At 34.4% G+C, this 18,341-nt stretch overlaps 1 protein-coding gene across 2 annotated transcripts in view; it reads left to right on the top strand.

Annotated features, from left to right (window-relative positions):
* The window catches only part of LOC132553885 (uncharacterized), a 51,022-nt gene that overhangs the window by 26,654 nt on the left and 6,027 nt on the right, over positions 1-18,341 (top strand). The window contains exon 1 of one of the 2 annotated variants that reach the window (XM_060218172.1): positions 10,042-10,087. The exons of the other annotated variant lie outside the window; for it this stretch is intronic. The gene's annotated coding sequence lies outside the window, so the exon portion shown is untranslated. Of the gene's footprint in view, positions 1-10,041; positions 10,088-18,341 lie in introns of those variants that run through there. 2 annotated transcript variants of the gene reach the window in all.

The raw sequence follows: 18,341 nt of genomic DNA on the forward strand, positions 1-18,341 counted from the left end.
ATTTTCAGGTTGATAATATGAGGTATTGATGGTATCTTATCTGCAAATCTCAAAAAAAATTTTTTAATAAAAATGACTGGAAATTGTACAAAATATCGTGAGGATGGACAATTCTGTATATAAAATTCAAATGTTTACGGATAACGGAAAACATTTTCAAGTTGGAAACGTGTTCTTTGATGTCTTTAGGACTTCAAATGAAATGTTCAGATGGCGTTTTCTTGTTCTAACAACCAGAATCAATATAGAACTGGATCCATTCCTTCTCCAGAGACAAAACTATTTGGCATTATACTAGTCCAATGAGACCAATGTTGAGGTTGTAAGTATCCAGTTTCTGTACAACATACTGACTTGTCAGGAAAACCATGATATCTGAACCCGTTTCTGTATAAATTATACGGCAGTCAATACTATCTTTATATCATTAATGTCCCTATAAACCAGCTTGTATGAAGTGCTATACAGATGAGAACTTCTGTAAAAAATTCAATTCTGACTTATCTGAAATATTGTACAGTAATCTGTTGAATAAAACAATGTTAACTGATTACGAATGGCCATTAATTTTGTTCTCTGCGGTACTTCTAACTGACATGTATTCAAGTTTCACATCTGTCCGATTATATATTGTTGACTTAGTAAAACACTTATTTTGGTGTGGAGTTAGGAAGATGTTGACAAAGATGATTTTTTATGTATTTTCGTTGCTAATATAAGACCACCTACCAGTTTGTGAGTCTTGATTTGTCCTTTTTGAAAAATGAAATAAGATTTCAATCAGCATCAGTTAATTTAGTAACTGATTCTTGATAAATAAGTTCACATAAACACAGAGATTGGATAAATACATCAGAACCTTTAGAGAAAAACATATTCTTTACTTGGCATGTCCTATACATATTGTCTAAAACTTCTTGACTTGGCCTGTCCTGAACATAGTGTGTGTCTATAGCTCCTTGACTTGGCCTGTTTTGTACATACAAGTGTGTGTCTTTAGCCCCTTGACTTGGCCTGTTTTGTACACACAGTGTGTGTCTATAGTTCCTTGACTTGGTCTGTCTTGTACACACAGTGTGTGTCTATAGTTCCTTGACTTGGTCTGTCTTGTACACACAGTGTGTGTCTATAGTTCCTTGACTTGGCCTGTCTTGTACACACAGTGTGTGTCTATAGTTCCTTGACTTGGTCTGTCTTGTACGCACAGTGTGTGTCTATAGTTTCATGACTTGGCCTGTCTTGTACACACAGTGTGTGTCTATAGTTCCTTGACTGACTTGGCCTGTCTTGTACATATGTGTCTGTAAGCTGCCTTTGAAGATAGTCAAGAAGGAAATTAATTCTCCTAGTCAGTCACAGAAATCACCAGAATTCGATCCTTTGGCATTTCTAAGGTGATCATGTGGGGTTACCACATTACATTTATACATTTTGAACACATGGGTGATTTGGTCGCCACTTCAACTGCTAGGAGCCATGCAATAAAATGAGATAGAACGGAATTAATCGCTTTCTTAAGAAAGCTTTGCACTTTGTTCTTTGTTGCATCAATGATTAAAGAGTTTCTGCGACACAGAAGTAGTAAGGCCAACCTGACAGTTTACCATTTGATGATCAATTGACCAATGGTGTTTTTACAACTGACCATCACTTGGGTTAATAACTGAAACCATTAACAGACAGTCAAGAATCTGCTGCAAGATTCCTGTTGGTGTATTTGGTAACTATCATTTAACATTGATCGACTTTCATCCCGGATGAAGTTCCTTTTAATCAAATCCGCTGTTTTGTCTGGCTCATTAATTTGCCGTTTATCGATCCTTCTTAAAGTGTCTCCTGTAAACATGTTAGCAAAATAATTGAGTAACCTGCATTCAGAAAGTCTGTGTGCAGTCCAAGAATAACTGACATGTATAAAACGCCTCACTTGTTTTAAAAGTCCTTTCAATCTGAATGACTTAACAGCTGTTTTGTAGTGATTATCTGACATAAGACAAAAATTACACTTGCAGAAATTAATATTTTTTTTGCCACTTAGTAGATAGTTTTTTTAAAAAATACAGAGTAAAACCTTTATGCCTCTCTTTAAAACAATAATTGAAATATTTGATTTTCGATAATGTACTTTGCAGGACCATGTTGTGTCAGTGACCACCTGTAAAATGACATGAGTGACCACCTGTTAAATGACATTATGAGTGACCACTTGTTAAATGACATGAGTGACCACCTCTTAAATGACATTATGAGTGACCACCTGTTAAATGGCATTATGCGTGACCACTTGTTAAATGACATGAGTGACCACCTGTTAATGACATTATGGAATACCACCTGTTAAATGACATGAGTGACCACCTGTTAATGACATTATGGAATACCACCTGTTAAATGGCATTATGAGTGACCACCTGTTATATGGCATTATGAGTGACCACCTGTTAAATGACATGAGTGACCACCTGTTAATGACATTATGAGTGACCACCTGTTAAATGGCATTATGAGTGACCACCTGTTAAATGACATGAGTGACCACCTGTTAAATGACATAATGAGTGACCACCTGTTAAATGACATTATGAGTGACCACCTGTTAAATGACATGAGTGACCACCTGTTAAATGACATGAGTGACCACCTGTTAATGACATTATGAGTGACCACCTGTTAAATGACATTATGAGTGACCACCTGTTAATGACATTATGAGTGACCACCTGTTAAATGACATGAGTGACCACCTGTTAATGACATTATGAGTGACCACCTGTTAAATGACATTATGAGTGACCACCTGTTAAATGACATGAGTGACCACCTGTTAAATGACATTATGAGTGACCACCTGTTTATGACATTATGAGTGACCACCTGTTAAATGACATTATGAGTGACCACCTGTTAAATGACATTCTGAGTGACTACCTGTTAAATGACATTATGAGTGACCACCTGTTAAATGACATTCTGAGTGACCACCTGTTAAATGACATTATGAGTGACCACCTGTTAATGACATTATGAGTGACCACCTGTTATATGGCATTATGAGTGACCACCTGTTAAATAGCATTATGAGTGACCACTGTCATTAAGTAAATGCTGGAACTGGTCATGAGTGACTGATTCCATGTCACTATAGTAACAGTCAAAATTAAAACAATGATCTGTACATAAAACAACACTTTGTACAGCTTTAATAAGTCCTTGTGACATGGAGAGATGGATATAGACACGTTTCAAAATGAACACTTACAGCAGCTTTGTTTAAGCGTGTTTGGAACTTGGTAAGTTTTATTCCATTTCAGATTACAGTCTCATTGATTACACCATGTTTTATATATATAACAACAGCTATGGCAGTCACGACAACATGAACAGTATGAATCAGCATGAAAATGTCAGCATGAATAAGTGATGCTGTGGTTTTATTTTGTTTAGATCTGTGTAACACTGATGCTCTTTAGCTGTAAAACCTGGTGATGTCATAAACATCTGTTGGAGTCTTTGTCTCTCAGAGTCTTTAAGTCTTTGTCTCTCAGAGTCTTGTAATTAATCTTTAATGATGTTTTTTATAGACAAAAAGAATTGAATATTCATGGTTGGAAATAAAACTCAATGATCTGTGACTTTTCTGCACAATGTTTTTTTAACTTTCCATGTTCCAAGAAATGTAGATGTTTCACCCAATTGGAAGCAACCCTTAAAAATTATAACATTTGAAGAATTTTTTTGCAACATTTTATATTGCACCTGTTTGAAAAAAGTCTTTCTGCTCTTTGTAAATCTGTAATATTGAATTTTGTGAGCATTATTCCAAGTGTTTCAGTGCAAGGTGGTGGTAACTGTTATTTGTTATAGGTTACATAGATGGGAATCTGAACAAAATAAAACAACTCTGATTTTTCATTCAAAGACTTTTGTAATACCAGTCAAACCTTACCAGAATGTTTTATATTGTGGTCAGTTGATTTTGAAATTATTGAGAGTTGGATTTATTTTATTTTTAAGCATACAAAGCACATGCATGTTAGCTTAATACTTAATAATTTCCTAACCTTGGGGTTCTTGATTTGGATTATGGTTCATTGCAGAACATCTATAGTAAATTATTACCCAAATTTGCTTAAAATTTTTCAAGAAGGATACGTTATTTGAAAACTCAAGTATGAAATAAACGTAAATATTACAAAATGTCTTTTTATTGTCTGGAATTATGACAGCTTGGAAAGTTTGCTAACCATACACACTGCTGTCTGACTGTAAATACTTACAAATGATGCTCTTGAATCACTTGAATGTCAAGCCATTGTTCACTGATATAACCTTCATATTTATAACAGGTCAACTTTAAACACATCCGATTAATGTAATAGAGTTACTTCCCCTTTTTTCCACTTCAACCCGATATTGATATTCTAGGAAGTGTTGCAGTCTGTCATGCCCACAACTTGTTGAAAAATTCTTGCATGCCATCTTTTATGTTTTAATATCATGCAAACAAGTTGGTATGTAAGTTTATTAGTCCCCTGTAGGTGAAACCGTGTCTTAGTCTGTCTGTCCATCCGTCTGTCTCTGTCGGTCTGGATGTTGGTTTCTAGACAATAACTTGAGAAAATAATGATGGATTTTAATGAAATTTTATTTAGTGTTAGCTTATGAGGAGATTCATAGTTGGTTTTAGTTCGGAGTCAAAACGTCAACTACAAAGGTCACTGTTGCTATAAATATATATTTTTTGTTAAATTTTGGTTTCCAGATGATAGCTTCAGTAATAGAGAGTGGGATTGAGTTTGGGGTCAAAAGGTCATCCACGAAGGCCACTGCTACTAAAAATATTTTTTTATCATATTTTTGCTTCCAGGTACTTGCGATAGGGTTGACTAATTGTATTGAAAAGTGATGCAATCTGATACTTTTAGAATTTATTGAGAGGGGTCAACTGTGAAGGTGGTGAAGGTCACTTACTACAATAGACATTTAGCAGTATTTTTAAGGCTCTACATCAAAGATGTGAGAAGCAAAATTTGTCAGAATAACACTAGTAGTCAGCTGATCGATGTTTGATGTCACTGTTCAAAAGGTCAAGGTGAAATTTTTACATATTTTCATGTGTAAACTGACAATGTAACAAGAATAAGTACATTTATTTACACTTAGACACAAAGACGTTGTTTTAGTTTGTTTTCCAGATAATCACTTAATTGAATTAGGGATGGCAAAGTTATTTTGTTGTTTTTTGCTTGCTTCCTGTCAAGACATTGTTTTTTGGAGGAAAGACTTTCAATTGTTAAAATGAGACATCTGTTCATTGCTATCAAGGCCTTTGTTGCTTAGAAACTTTAATTAACGGCAGGGATGAGTGTTGCATGCAACACTAGCTATAAGCTTGTTTATCATACGTCACTGTTTTGTTTAATTGCCCATCCTTATTTCTGCATGGTTGCAGTGAGAAATATTATTGTGATTAAATTCTTTGTAGATGCAAAATTATGAAACTTTAACATCATAAATGATGAAAGAATCTGCAAATAATAATCAAATGAATCAAAAGTTGATGGAGCCTCCTGTTTCAGCCAATTAATGACAGAGATTCTACTGACAAAAAAGCAGTGATGCTGATTGAACCAATCCAACCATTTATTGGCAAACAGTCATTTTCTCCTGTTTCATATGGTTGTGTCAACAAATTTTTCAACAAGATCCGTCTGTTTCATTATCAAACAGTTGTAATCACTTCAGTCTTGCCGATTAATGGGAAACATGCCATGTTGTTTTGAACCAACCACACCCAACAAATGGTCTTACAAAAAGCAAAAATATCTTCTCCTCAGATGATAAATTCTCTTTAGTTTTGTACATGGTATATCTTATGTTTAAATGTAACTGATTGATATTATATGAATGAAGATTAATTGTGGTTTCTTTTGACCCATAAATCTGCATATCATAATATATTGCATCGGAGTTTGATAGGTTCATGGCATGTCATTATCAACATGCTGGAAATGAAACCACATGTTGCAGTGATGTTAAGGTGAAGGCTGCTGTGTATTGAAAGATGCACCAAGAAAATTTGTAACTAATGCAAGAAACTAAGAATAGATCTATTCCACTTTAGCAGTTACTGATTTCAATCAAATTTTATCAACTTGAGGCTTTTTCTCAAACATTTCTGTGACACAGATATAGACCCCCAGCTGTGTATAAGTTTAAGGTGCACCTGTTTTTATGATGTGTGTATGTGTTGTTTAAGTAAGTGATAAAAAGGATAAAGGAATTTGGGGCAGGCTCTCTTGCACTTACAATATGTCAAATGGCAAGAAAAACAGGTGTTTTTTCTTGTAGCATTTCATGTAGCAGTCCAGAAATAGATCAGTGTAAGTGTTTCTAGGCACGATTTTCTCCAGATACAAGATGGACAGATATGTTTAGGAATGAAAAAATATCTGGCAAGGAAGGCATATTGACCTCGGTAGACTTTAGTGACATGTTTACATCAAGCCTCACTCTGGCATGTGATATCAAAATATCCTGACCTCGAAACTTGTATAATTGACCCATCAAGTGCTCCTCTGCCTCTTTCCGAGATACAGAATAGGTGCACTTGAATTATTATTACGTTTGTAATCTGATCGTATAATTCACTGTTTGTTTATCTTACTGTGATTGTATAATTCACCGTGTATGTTTACCTTACTGTGATGTATAATTCACTGTGTATGTTTACCTTACTGCGATGTATAATTCACTGTGTTTGTTTACCTTACTGTGATGTATAATTCACTGTGTTTGTTTACCTTTTTTAAACTCTGTTTTTTCCGTGATATCTAACCAGTCAGTTTACTTATACTGTTATTTTATCGTACTGAAATTATTTCCTGTTACCAAAGACATTACATGGAAACTGTTCCCTGAAAATATTTGAAGCTATACACCCATCTTGAGATTAACAAGAACAAAAAGCACATAATAGTTAGATAGGGTAAACTTATAGATGTTGTACAAAGTGCTTATTCTGCACTGAATTACTTACGGGCTAATCAAATCACATAGCTAGAATTCATCACTCGTAATGAGGTATATCTCATTATGTTAACAGTTTCTTTGTAGTTAGTGTTATTCTCATTATCTTTCTACACCAATAATGGTAGTCTTTCTGGATAATGGTATTCTTTCTCGCTCACTGTATGAATGAAGGATGCCCATATTATGTCATCACAGCACACTCTGGGCTTGAATTTTTCCCGTTTTAAAATGCTTCCGCAAAGTAATCATATTAATGTCTGTTTGAAATACAGTCCTTATACCAAATATTGCGAAACTTTTGAGGTTTTCATTTCACAAAATTTCAATAGAATAAACGTTGGAATTTTGTATTTAGCAAGGGATATATATGAATATATGTGGAATAATGCCAAGACTAGTAACTGATTATGTATACCATAAAGTAATACAATATCTAAAAAGAAGGGATAAACTGGTTTAAAGAATCGATGGTGAAGAAAGTATGTCTGACTGAATCTAAAACAAGCGTGTGTACTGAGTCACATGTCATCGTGTGTAGGATCTCTAAACGGGGTTAATTTGAGAAAAATTAAAACTCTGCAGTTTGTTTTGATGCTTCAGTAACAGAAAAACTGAAACAGTAGGCCAATCCATAATAGTAGTTTTTACTCCAGGCAAACTGAATATTTTCTTTAATTTTGTGTCTGTAAATTTTGGAATCGATAAAAAACGAAACTGTATCTTTATGAAAAAAAAGTGAATATAATGATTAACTTTCTAATTAGCAGGAATAATTACAATTGAACTCTGGCCAGTTAAAAGATTGACTCAAATTCCATTGAAGTTATCCCCAGATAGCTTAAACAAAATAGGATGTTACTCAGATACAGAAAAGGTAAAATAAATATGTACAAGCTTTTTACTTAATTTTACTAATATGCAAATGTATAATTAACATGTAGAAAATCAAACACCAATACTTGACACAGCTTTTTCTCTCAGTTTCCATTGATGCAGGCCCAATAGACCTTTTGTTAAACCAAGATAATGATAGTCCGCAGTGTTTGATAAAATTTCAATGTTGTAACATTTTGAGGGTTGAAGGAGACTTTGGGGTAATGTTTTTCTGATAGTTTGCTTTTCTTCCAAACCAGGGCAAGGTTTTGGCCTGCATTGGATACAGTACCTTGGCTAGGTCAGGCATGAACATCTCATGGCAATTTATTCATCGCAGATGTCTCAAAATTCTTCACACTCTAAATCCTTTAGCTTCAAATCACAGTTGAATTGATGGATTGAAAGGAAGTGGGGGATGGGGGGTTAAAAACTTCAATCTCTTTCACATATTGTGGTTAAAATTATTTCATGTTTAAAGTCATCTTCTTAAGGACCTTATGGAAGTAATTATATATTTGCTTTCTTCCTGACTATAAATAGTTGTAGAACTGTACTAACAAGGTACACACTAATTGCTTAGGGTATTCTTTGTAAAGGCAGTAGACAAAAGCCATCTATTTTTGGCTTATAAAATGTTCTACAGACGTAACGTGTACATTCCTTTATGGTTTTGGATTCATGGAGAGAAAAAGAGCTCTACCCAGTTCATTGTTTAATGGGAAACATGGATTATTTAACCATTTGTAGGAGGTCACATGACCCATGTTTCGTTAAGTTATCCAATAATTTCAGACGAGATTTCTTTCTTCAAAATTGTAATAAGTATATCTTAATTTATAAGGACATACACAGCTGTGAAAATACAAGATAGGGCTGGAAAGTTGAATGAACTAGATAAAAAAAATTCTGACAAGTGCCCAAGCTATCAGACCTAAAGTTGTACACTGATTGAAAACAGTTGGAACTCAAATACCCCAAGATCAAACATCGTGATAACTAATTACCATTTATTTATCTTCACACTAGAGAGTTCCTGCCACATAAACCTTTCCTTGTCAACTAGTTGTTAAATATCTTATTGTTATTTATTTAGCTGCTAAGTAGAGAGTTTTGAACAGTGAATCAAATTTTCATATACATATTGTTTTCTCATCTGGTTTATGTTGTCTCTCCTTTTGTTTCATTAATATATTAATATAATCTTGTGTCTTTCAATTATTTCACTATTATTCAAAACTCGAGAAAGGAATCTGAATAAAAATGATTCAAAGGATTATGGATGTCACTTTCATCATTATTAAAATTTGAAAACTACATCAAAGTGCTGTTAAAAACACTAATGATAATTAATTAAAAAAACTTTGGAAGACACTTTAGTCATACAGTTAAAGATTCTAGCCTTTGAACAGGTCTGTTTACCAGTCTTGTCATCTTGATGTATGACGGGGAAAAAACAGTTTGATATAGAGCAGATAAAGGTAAAATGTTCTGTCAGTAAGACAAGTGAAATTAACATCACCATGAAAACGTTTCCATTGTTAAAAACTTCTTCCATCATTGTGGTCAATAAAAATCTTCTTTGTCATCATGAAAAGAGAAACGTTACTTCTGTTTCTACAAATAGATATGATTTTGCCCTGTTACAATGGTGTTTAATAGATATCTATTGTCCGAGTGGCATAACAACGATAACCGCCCACAGACATCATAATAGAAGTACCTGGTAGCCGCACTTAGAGGCTAACTCATGCACTAAGATAGAAACTTGAGCCTTCGATGTCTGTGTTACAAAGAGATTCACGAATATGTGTTGAATATGTGTTACGCTGTGTGGCTTCATGAACAGAGCCACACTATAATACTTGCTCTAGGTACATTGTATGGTAGCGGGTTTGATTTGTCACAAAACTATAGTCACAGCGAGAGTGATGTAGTCTTCAGGTGCAATAGAGCTAGTCATGCTATAACGAGCTTGAATTAGTTTTTACTATGGGAGTGTATGTGTGTGGGATAAACAGAGTAGAATTTCTAAATTTTCGTGTGGTGAGTGACACTTAGTTGTACATGTGACTTGGGATGTACGTCAGATCAGAAATTCAAACTCAGAACTGGATTAGAAATTTTGTGATGATGTGATACTGAAGGAAGAAACAGGATTATTTACCAAATTATCAAAAAGGTAGGGTTATGGTGTTTTGTGTTAAAAAATTTAGTTTGTATTGTGTGTGTTAAGGGACTGGAATTTTACCATTATGATTTTTATTGCCAGAAATGAAACCTTCATCATTTGAAATTGGCTGAATTTGTTTATGAAAAATCACACTTTGGTGAGATATACAAACGTTCTGTGGATTAATAACGACAAAATAAGAAATATAATGGCTTGGAAAAAGTAAGGTGGATAGACCTTATATTGGAAACCTGGATTTACTGTACTCAGAAGTAGATGAGTTTGATTATAAGGTAACCTAGCAACAGAAACTGTAAGTCTATTACTAGCTTATCCAATCAGTGATTACATAACATATTGACCAAGTTAGAATCTATATGTCTTGTTCAATATGATAAAGAGTCTGTATTCAGACATGGCCTAGTTTGAATGTTATTGTACATAGTAATGGGCTGTATGGTTTATGTATATAGAAACGGGGTATAACTGGTGGACAATTACAGAGCAATTAACATGCTAAGTGAATCTATATTGTACTTAGTATTGAGTGCCATGTCCCCTTTATATAGTGAACGTGAAACAATTATTTCATTTAGGTTTCATTTAAGCACCTGTCTTATGATTTTAAAAAGCCGTTAAAGAGGAAATACACCTGTAACGATATCCATGTTAACGAGTTTTATCTGATATTTCATGTTTGCTTTTATATGTTAATTATATATAAACCTGATGAAGGAACAGGTTAAGTAGTCTTGCCACATGCGAAGAAATATGATAAGTATGAATTATGAAATTTTTAGGTAACTTTGTGAAGGAGGTAAGTTAAATGATATAAAGTAAGGTATTCTTAATACAGAGAGTAAACAAGTATCATTTAACACTGTTTATTGTTGGTAAGTTTAGTAACTACTTTCTGTATGTTTTATAGAGATACAGGAACAAAAATTTTGTGAGTCGAAATTTCCTCAAAAATTAAGCTTGAAAGTGTCACTTTGTGGGCTTTAGCTCCAAGGTATAGTTGAAATTGATCAAAATGTCATAGGTGAATTGATGACACATCAAATCTTACAGCAACAGTAAATCACTGATCACGACACCATTGACAAGATATATGTAGGGACACTGGATATAACTAGGTAACAAACTAGGGCATCTAGGTAGACGTGAATACTTATATATCATTTCATACACATAGTGGTTAATGTGCACTGTTTACCTTTCCTGTGATTGTGTTGTCGTTAGAAAATGTAATTCAGGTGAATGCTTTCTGCAGGTAAATATTGTAAAGTTTCAGGTAAAAATTTGTTTACAGGTATGTATATCAGAAAGGTCTCCAGTGTAAATTGGTATACAGGTATATATCAGAAAGGTCTCCAGTGTAAATTGGTATACAGGTATGTATATAAGAAAGGTCCTCAGTGGTATTGGTAGACAGGTATGTATATCAGAAAGGTCCCCAGTGGTATTGGTATACAGGTATGTATATCAGAAAGGTCCCCAGTGGTATTGGTAGACAGGTATGTATATCAGAAAGGTCCTCAGTGGTATTGGTAGACAGGTAAATATTAAGATTGTTTACAGTGTAAATTGGTAGACAGGTATACAGGTATATATCAGAATGGTATCCAGTGAATTTTTTTTGATCATTTCGCCAATTATTTCATAAATAATTATACATTTCAGGTGTAAAATTGAAATATTTGAGTTGGATCTTTGAAGAGTTAAGTTGACAACTTAAAATTTTGATATCATAGGTGTTATTTTTGGATGGGTTTTGTTTTTCCGCTACAGGTAAATAGTTGGCGGGTGAGTAGTATGTTGGTAGTTCATGGTTGACAATGACACAATGGAAGATTTTAAATTGTTGGAATTTACATGAAATCACATGATTGGCTGAGAATTTAATATACTTTCCGGTCAGTAGAATAGAAGAAATATTTCTTTATAACTTACAATCACTGAAGGCTGTGTTGGCTAGAAGTATATAAAATAGAAAGTTGTCACCTTCAAGACTGCATTTTCATTATAGTGTTGATATGCTCCTGCAAAATTTACAGGGAAAGTATATAGTTGCTGCCATGTTGTTTAGAGCTGTTGTTTTTTCAATAATATTAGGGAAAAAAAAATATTCTCCATAGTACAAAATAGTTGCCATTTTAATTTGACTGTTTCTCAATCAAGAGTCGGAAATATCTCACACATTCCCAATTAGGCAGTTAGCCTTAGGATAGACAAGAGAGTGACAATATTAAGGTGGACAACAGGAACGCGGTCTGTTGTTGAACATTCTGTTATAGTGCCTTCAGCTATGAGAGGAACAGCAGTTTAATCTGTTAACTTGATCATTCAGATGAAGCAGACATTGTCTTGAGGGGCATTCACTGAAAATATCGGTCTCCACGGAAGAAAAATATCGATATTTGTATAGTGTCCTGATTATTATCTCTTGTAATTACACATCTACATCATGGTTTAGCAGACAGGTATAGAAGCACTTCTGGAGATTTGTAGACTTTTTCTTTCTATGAAATCTAAATTTTCTGTATTAACACCTCAACAGTCTTAAAGGAAAAGGCAGGTGGGAAAGAATTGGCAGGCAATTAGGATTTCAGGGACAAACACTAATATTTCTCAGCAAATGGTGTCCTGGTTTAAATTTCACATCTGCTGATTAAAGTCTGCAACAGCTCATTCACCCTTTGGCAATGAATGTCTGCTCATGCAGAGTGACAAAGTGAAAGAATTGAAATTATGTTTGTTTCAATGAAATGATAATCATGTTTTTTTACTATAACAAGTGTTTATTTCTTTACTAATGAAATATGTTACAAAATTCAGCTTGGACAAACAAGCCCATAAAACAATTGCAAGGTTTAAATATATGGTAAAATTATCAAAAGCAGAAAATTTACCAAATTTGAGCAGAAATCAAAATGTGGGTCCCTACTTGGGTGGTCTGATGACTTCTAAAGTCAAATATTTCAGTTGAAAAGTTTTTAGTATGTCTGCAAAATATATCAACTGAATTTTACATTGATCAATTGCTTCTCTCCGGTAAACAAATTTCTATCATAATGGATTTGAATTGCGATCATCTATTGTTTTTTTGCTGGGTTTATTGCCCTTGAACAGCCAGGGTTATTTTTAGGCAAGATGTATTTACTGGTGGCTTAACCTCACTGAACAACATACAGGAGGCCCTTCACATACATAGGGTGAAATGTCTTACCTGAGGACACCTTCATGTCGCCACCAACCAGTGCATGTCTCCGTTTCCTTAAAATTACAAATTAACACAGGGAGTGTTGAACCACACATCTCAAATCATTATTTTAAAACAAATTTTTATACATTTTGTTTCTAAACACAAAATGGAATTGCTTTCTTGAATAATTAAAACATAAGAATTCAATAGCTGAAAATTAACATTAAATTTTGTATGGAAATTTCGATGAAATCTTACTTTCATAAAGTTGTCATTTTAGATATTGATTGAAAAGTTTTATGGTTTTGTGTAGCATAGATAATTTGAAACATAATTTTGAAAAGGAGAATTCTACAGTTTTCTGAGAAATATAAACACCATTTTACTAGGGTTTCTATAGAGAGATGTTGCCATTACCATTGCCGTGGAGTTTTGTGTTGTCACACAATGGAAGAAGTACTACGTTTGCTTGATTAGGGCTATAACGATAATCGGGGGAGACAGTGTGGAAGATGGGAGTTAGCGTAATTTATGGATTTTATTCAACGAAGTTGCTTTTGTGATACATTATGTGCCACTGTTTCCCACATCAAATGAAATTAGATTGGCAATGTTTGCTGTCAGTATCTCCCCGTTGTCATCAAGCAAATCTACTATTATGTGTTGTACTAGGCTTTTTGTTATTTTCTACATCTGTTGAAGACTAATTAATTACTTACTTGTATTGGAGTTGACAGACAACTTTTAAAGCTTTCTATCTATTCTATTTTTAGAACTGTTGTTTACAAGATATTGTTATCATTAAGACATCAAGATTAGTGAAATTCTTGTAGTCAGTAAGACGTATCAAATTCAGTGAAGTTTTTGTAGTCAGTAAGACATCAAAATCAGTGAAATTTTGTAGTCAGTAAGACATCAAGATGAGTGAAATTTTTGTAGTCAGTAAGACATCAAAATCAGTGAAGTTTTGTAGTCAGTAAGACATCAAGATGAGTGAATTTTTGTAGTCCGTAAGACATCAAAATCAGTGAAGTTTTGTAGTCAGCAAGACATCAAAATCAGTGAAATTTTTGTAGTCCGTAAGACATCAAAATCAGTGAAATTTTGTAGTCAGTAAGACACGTCAAGATGAGTGAAATTTTTGTAGTCAGTAAGACACGTCAAGATGATTCTGCAAGCATTTAAAACCTGTTAGACTTTTGAGGCTCTGACACATGTCAGCTCACTCAGCTTCTTACTTAGACTGTTTGTAAGGTGTGTTCAGATTTGTCTGGCTAGTAAAGTCAATAATTTGTTGTAAGTTTACCAAATTACCAAATTCTGAAAAAAAGAAAGTTCCTTTAAGATCAAAATTTGGGCAAAATTACAGAGTGCTTATCTCGACGCTACTATATATAGGTGTATACGAGGGTGCTGTATGATTAAGTAAAGATGACCAGTATACAAAATGCATTTTTTCCCTGGCTCGTAAATCACAGCTATTAAATGCTGCACCAGACAGTGATGACTGACAGACAGACATCACTGGAACAGAATGGGGCAATACACTAGGGGCTTACAAACTTCCTGGTCAGTCTGAATGGGACAAAAAACTGGTTAGTCTTTGTGGGGTAATATACTGAGGCCTGCAGTCTTCTTGGTCAGTCCAAGTAGGGCAAAACACATGGGGCCTACAAACTTCCTGATCAGTTTAAATGGGACAAAAAACTGATGATCCACAAACCTCCTGGTCAGTTCTAGATTGGCAATACACTAGGGCCTACAAACTTCCTGTTTAGTCTTGTGTGGGGTAATACACTGAGGCAAACAGTGATTTTTAGTCCAAGAGAGGCAATATATTGGGGACCTACAAACTTGCTATTATATCTGAGTAGGACAATACACTGAAGGCCTACAAACTTTCTGATCAGTCTGAGAGTATCAATACACTGAAGGCCTACAAACTTGCTATTATATCTGAGTAGGACAATACACTGAAGGCCTACAAACTTTCTGATCAGTCTGAGAGTATCAATACACTGAAGGCCTACAAACTTTCTGATCAGTCTGAGAGTATCAATACACTGAAGGCCTACAAACTTTCTGATCAGTCTGAGAGTATCAATACACTGAAGGCCTACAAACTTTCTGATCAGTCTGAGAGTATCAATACACTGAAGGCCTACAAACTTTCTGATCAGTCTGAGAGTATCATTACACTGAAGGCCTACAAACTTTCTGATCAGTCTGAGAGTATCAATACACTGAAGGCCTACAAACTTTCTGATCAGTCTGAGAGTATCAATACACTGAAGGCCTACAAACTTTCTGATCAGTCTGAGAGTATCATTACACTGAAGGCCTACAAACTTTCTGATCAGTCTGAGAGTATCAATACACTGAAGGCCTACAAACTTTCTGATCAGTCTGAGAGTATCATTACACTGAAGGCCTACAAACTTTCTGATCAGTCTGAGAGTATCAATACACTGAAGGCCTACAAACTTTCTGATCAGTCTGAGAGTATCATTACACTGAAGGCCTACAAACTTTCTGATCAGTCTGAGAGTATCAATACACTGAAGGCCTACAAACTTTCTGATCAGTCTGAGAGTATCAATACACTGAAGGCCTACAAACTTTCTGATCAGTCTGAGAGTATCAATACACTGAAGGCCTACAAACTTTCTGATCAGTCTGAGAGGGGCAATACACTAGGACCTACAGTTGTCCCTCGGGTCAGTCAAAGTCGGGCAATACTTGGTGTATATATTGGTCTGTAGCTGATAACATATTTATAGAATAAGCATATCAAACCTTTAATTGTTTTGCTTTAAGCAATATGGATTCTATACAGTAGAAATTCTTATAACACAACCAGAAGTAGATTTGAGTGTGACTACAAGGTCGCCTTCATTAGCATTTCTAATGAGGGTGACCGTGTATGCACCGAAACATTATCACTTTTTTGTGGCTAATAAACTTTCTATAATTGGTACTTATACTGAATGATCCTGTTGTAAACAAATCCACTGAGTGTGTATTAGTGTAAGAGGTGGTACCTTTGGGCTAGGCAGGACACTGAGTGTGTATTAGTGTAAGAGGTGGTACCTTCAGGCTGTCCAGGATCTTTTTCATTACCAAGGCCACTACATGACTGTAGACCCACCTAAAGTGTTAGCACTACTTCTCTGGCCTGGGGGGAAACTATTGATAATTAACATTACATACATGTGTCTGGTCAGTAATCAGTCCACATGTCAGTCACCTTGTCACAGCCTGGAATGTATTCAAAATAACATTGCTGACTTATCCTACATTCCAAGTGTACTTGATGCACTTTCCTTGTAAAACTGGAATGATTCTGACAAGGTCACTACAGTGTGACATTAGAGTATAATTGTTTGTGATACATGCAGCATAACATTTGCACAGATGTCATCTTTAAGGATAGTCTGAATGTTATTGCTTTTGTAAAAGTGACCAACTTCATTCAATGCCTCAGTCTATGAGAAACGTCAGAGTTTGAAAGTGGTTCAGTCTGGAGGATGGATACTAACTGTGGAATATTTAATTGTTGAATGGAATTTGTGAATCAGAGACACTTTATTGATATATGTCTGATTTTGTGAATTTAATGAGTATGTGAATTAAGGATTTCGCTGAACATTGCACCACTGATGAGCTGTAAAAGACAACTTGATGTCGCCTTCGAGGTCTGTGTATCTTAGATGCTAACCTAAAGATTGTGGCTATATAATGTATGAAGATTGACAGGTTTTGCTTGAAATTTAAGCTATATATTTTGAATCAAAACTATATCATACAAGATATCTGCTTCATATCATGAAGATAGTTTAAAAAAAAGAAGAAAAAAAACAGGTTTCATTAAATCATAGTTTTCACCCATATTTATTACAGTCACTGTGAAACCTGTCTTAAATAACTTATTTAGATTTTATTTACTGTGTGTACAGATAATTCAGGTGTCCAGATTTAAAAGGGCACTGTATGAAAATGTATATACATTTGGACCTTCTTGAATGTCTGGTTTATACAGGTGTCCAGATTATACAGGTGTCCAGATTATACAGGGTTATATAGAAATGTATAGAGTGGGACCTCGTTATAAGTCTGGTTTATACAGGTGTCCAGATTACACAGGTGTCCAGATTATACAGGGTTATATAGAAATGTATACAGTGGGACCTCGTTATAAGTCTGGTTTATACAGGTGTCCAGATTATACAGGTGTCCAGATTACACAGGGTTATATAGAAATGTATACAGTGGGACCTCGTTATAAGTCTGGTTTATACAGGTGTCCAGATTATACAGGTGTCCAGATTACACAGGGTTATATAGAAATGTATACAAAGGGACCTCGTTATAAGTCTGGTTTATACAGGTGTCCAGATTATACAGGTGTCCAGATTATACAGGGTTATATAGAAATGTATACAGTGGGACCTAGTTTGTAGGTTTGATTTATACAGGTGTCAGTAAGTAATGTTGAACAGGAAAATTATTAGCCAAAAATTGAAAATGGAATTGGTTTTCATTTTTTTTTTTTTTAATTTGTACAGGGAAAATTGTTTTAGTATTTTAGATTATCATCCTTTAGAAATCAATATAGAAAACTTGCTTTGATCTGTCAAGTCTGAAGTGCAATTTATTGTGTATGTTTTTTTTGTATGAAATACAGTATTTCAACAAGAAACATTCAATAAATTGGTCATGAATGGGTAGGATCTAAATAACTTTCAATTATTTCTTGTTGATGAAAACAGGTTGCATGCTTAAAGATGCATTTTGCCTAAATCCAGATAGTTGATAATGTGTTTTTATGTTTTTGAAGACGCTAATATTCAATTTAGAATTTCTAGCCATGAGAGGTGCCGTAATGTTTAAAGTGATGTAATGCTTTTGAGGTTTGACGCAGACTTTTGATTGCTAGAAAAAAATTCTAATCTTTAAGATCAATATGTATAGATATAGTGATGCAGAAATGTTTGATTGTCATGGAAATTTGTAACAGATTTTGTCAAATATTATAACTTTTGTGATTAAATGAGGTAA

Source organism: Ylistrum balloti, unplaced genomic scaffold (assembly GCF_031769215.1).
Source record: "Ylistrum balloti isolate Yb309-2 unplaced genomic scaffold, AGI_CSIRO_Ybal_v1 Utg370364, whole genome shotgun sequence".
In the NCBI taxonomy this organism is placed as follows: domain Eukaryota; kingdom Metazoa; phylum Mollusca; class Bivalvia; order Pectinida; family Pectinidae; genus Ylistrum; species Ylistrum balloti.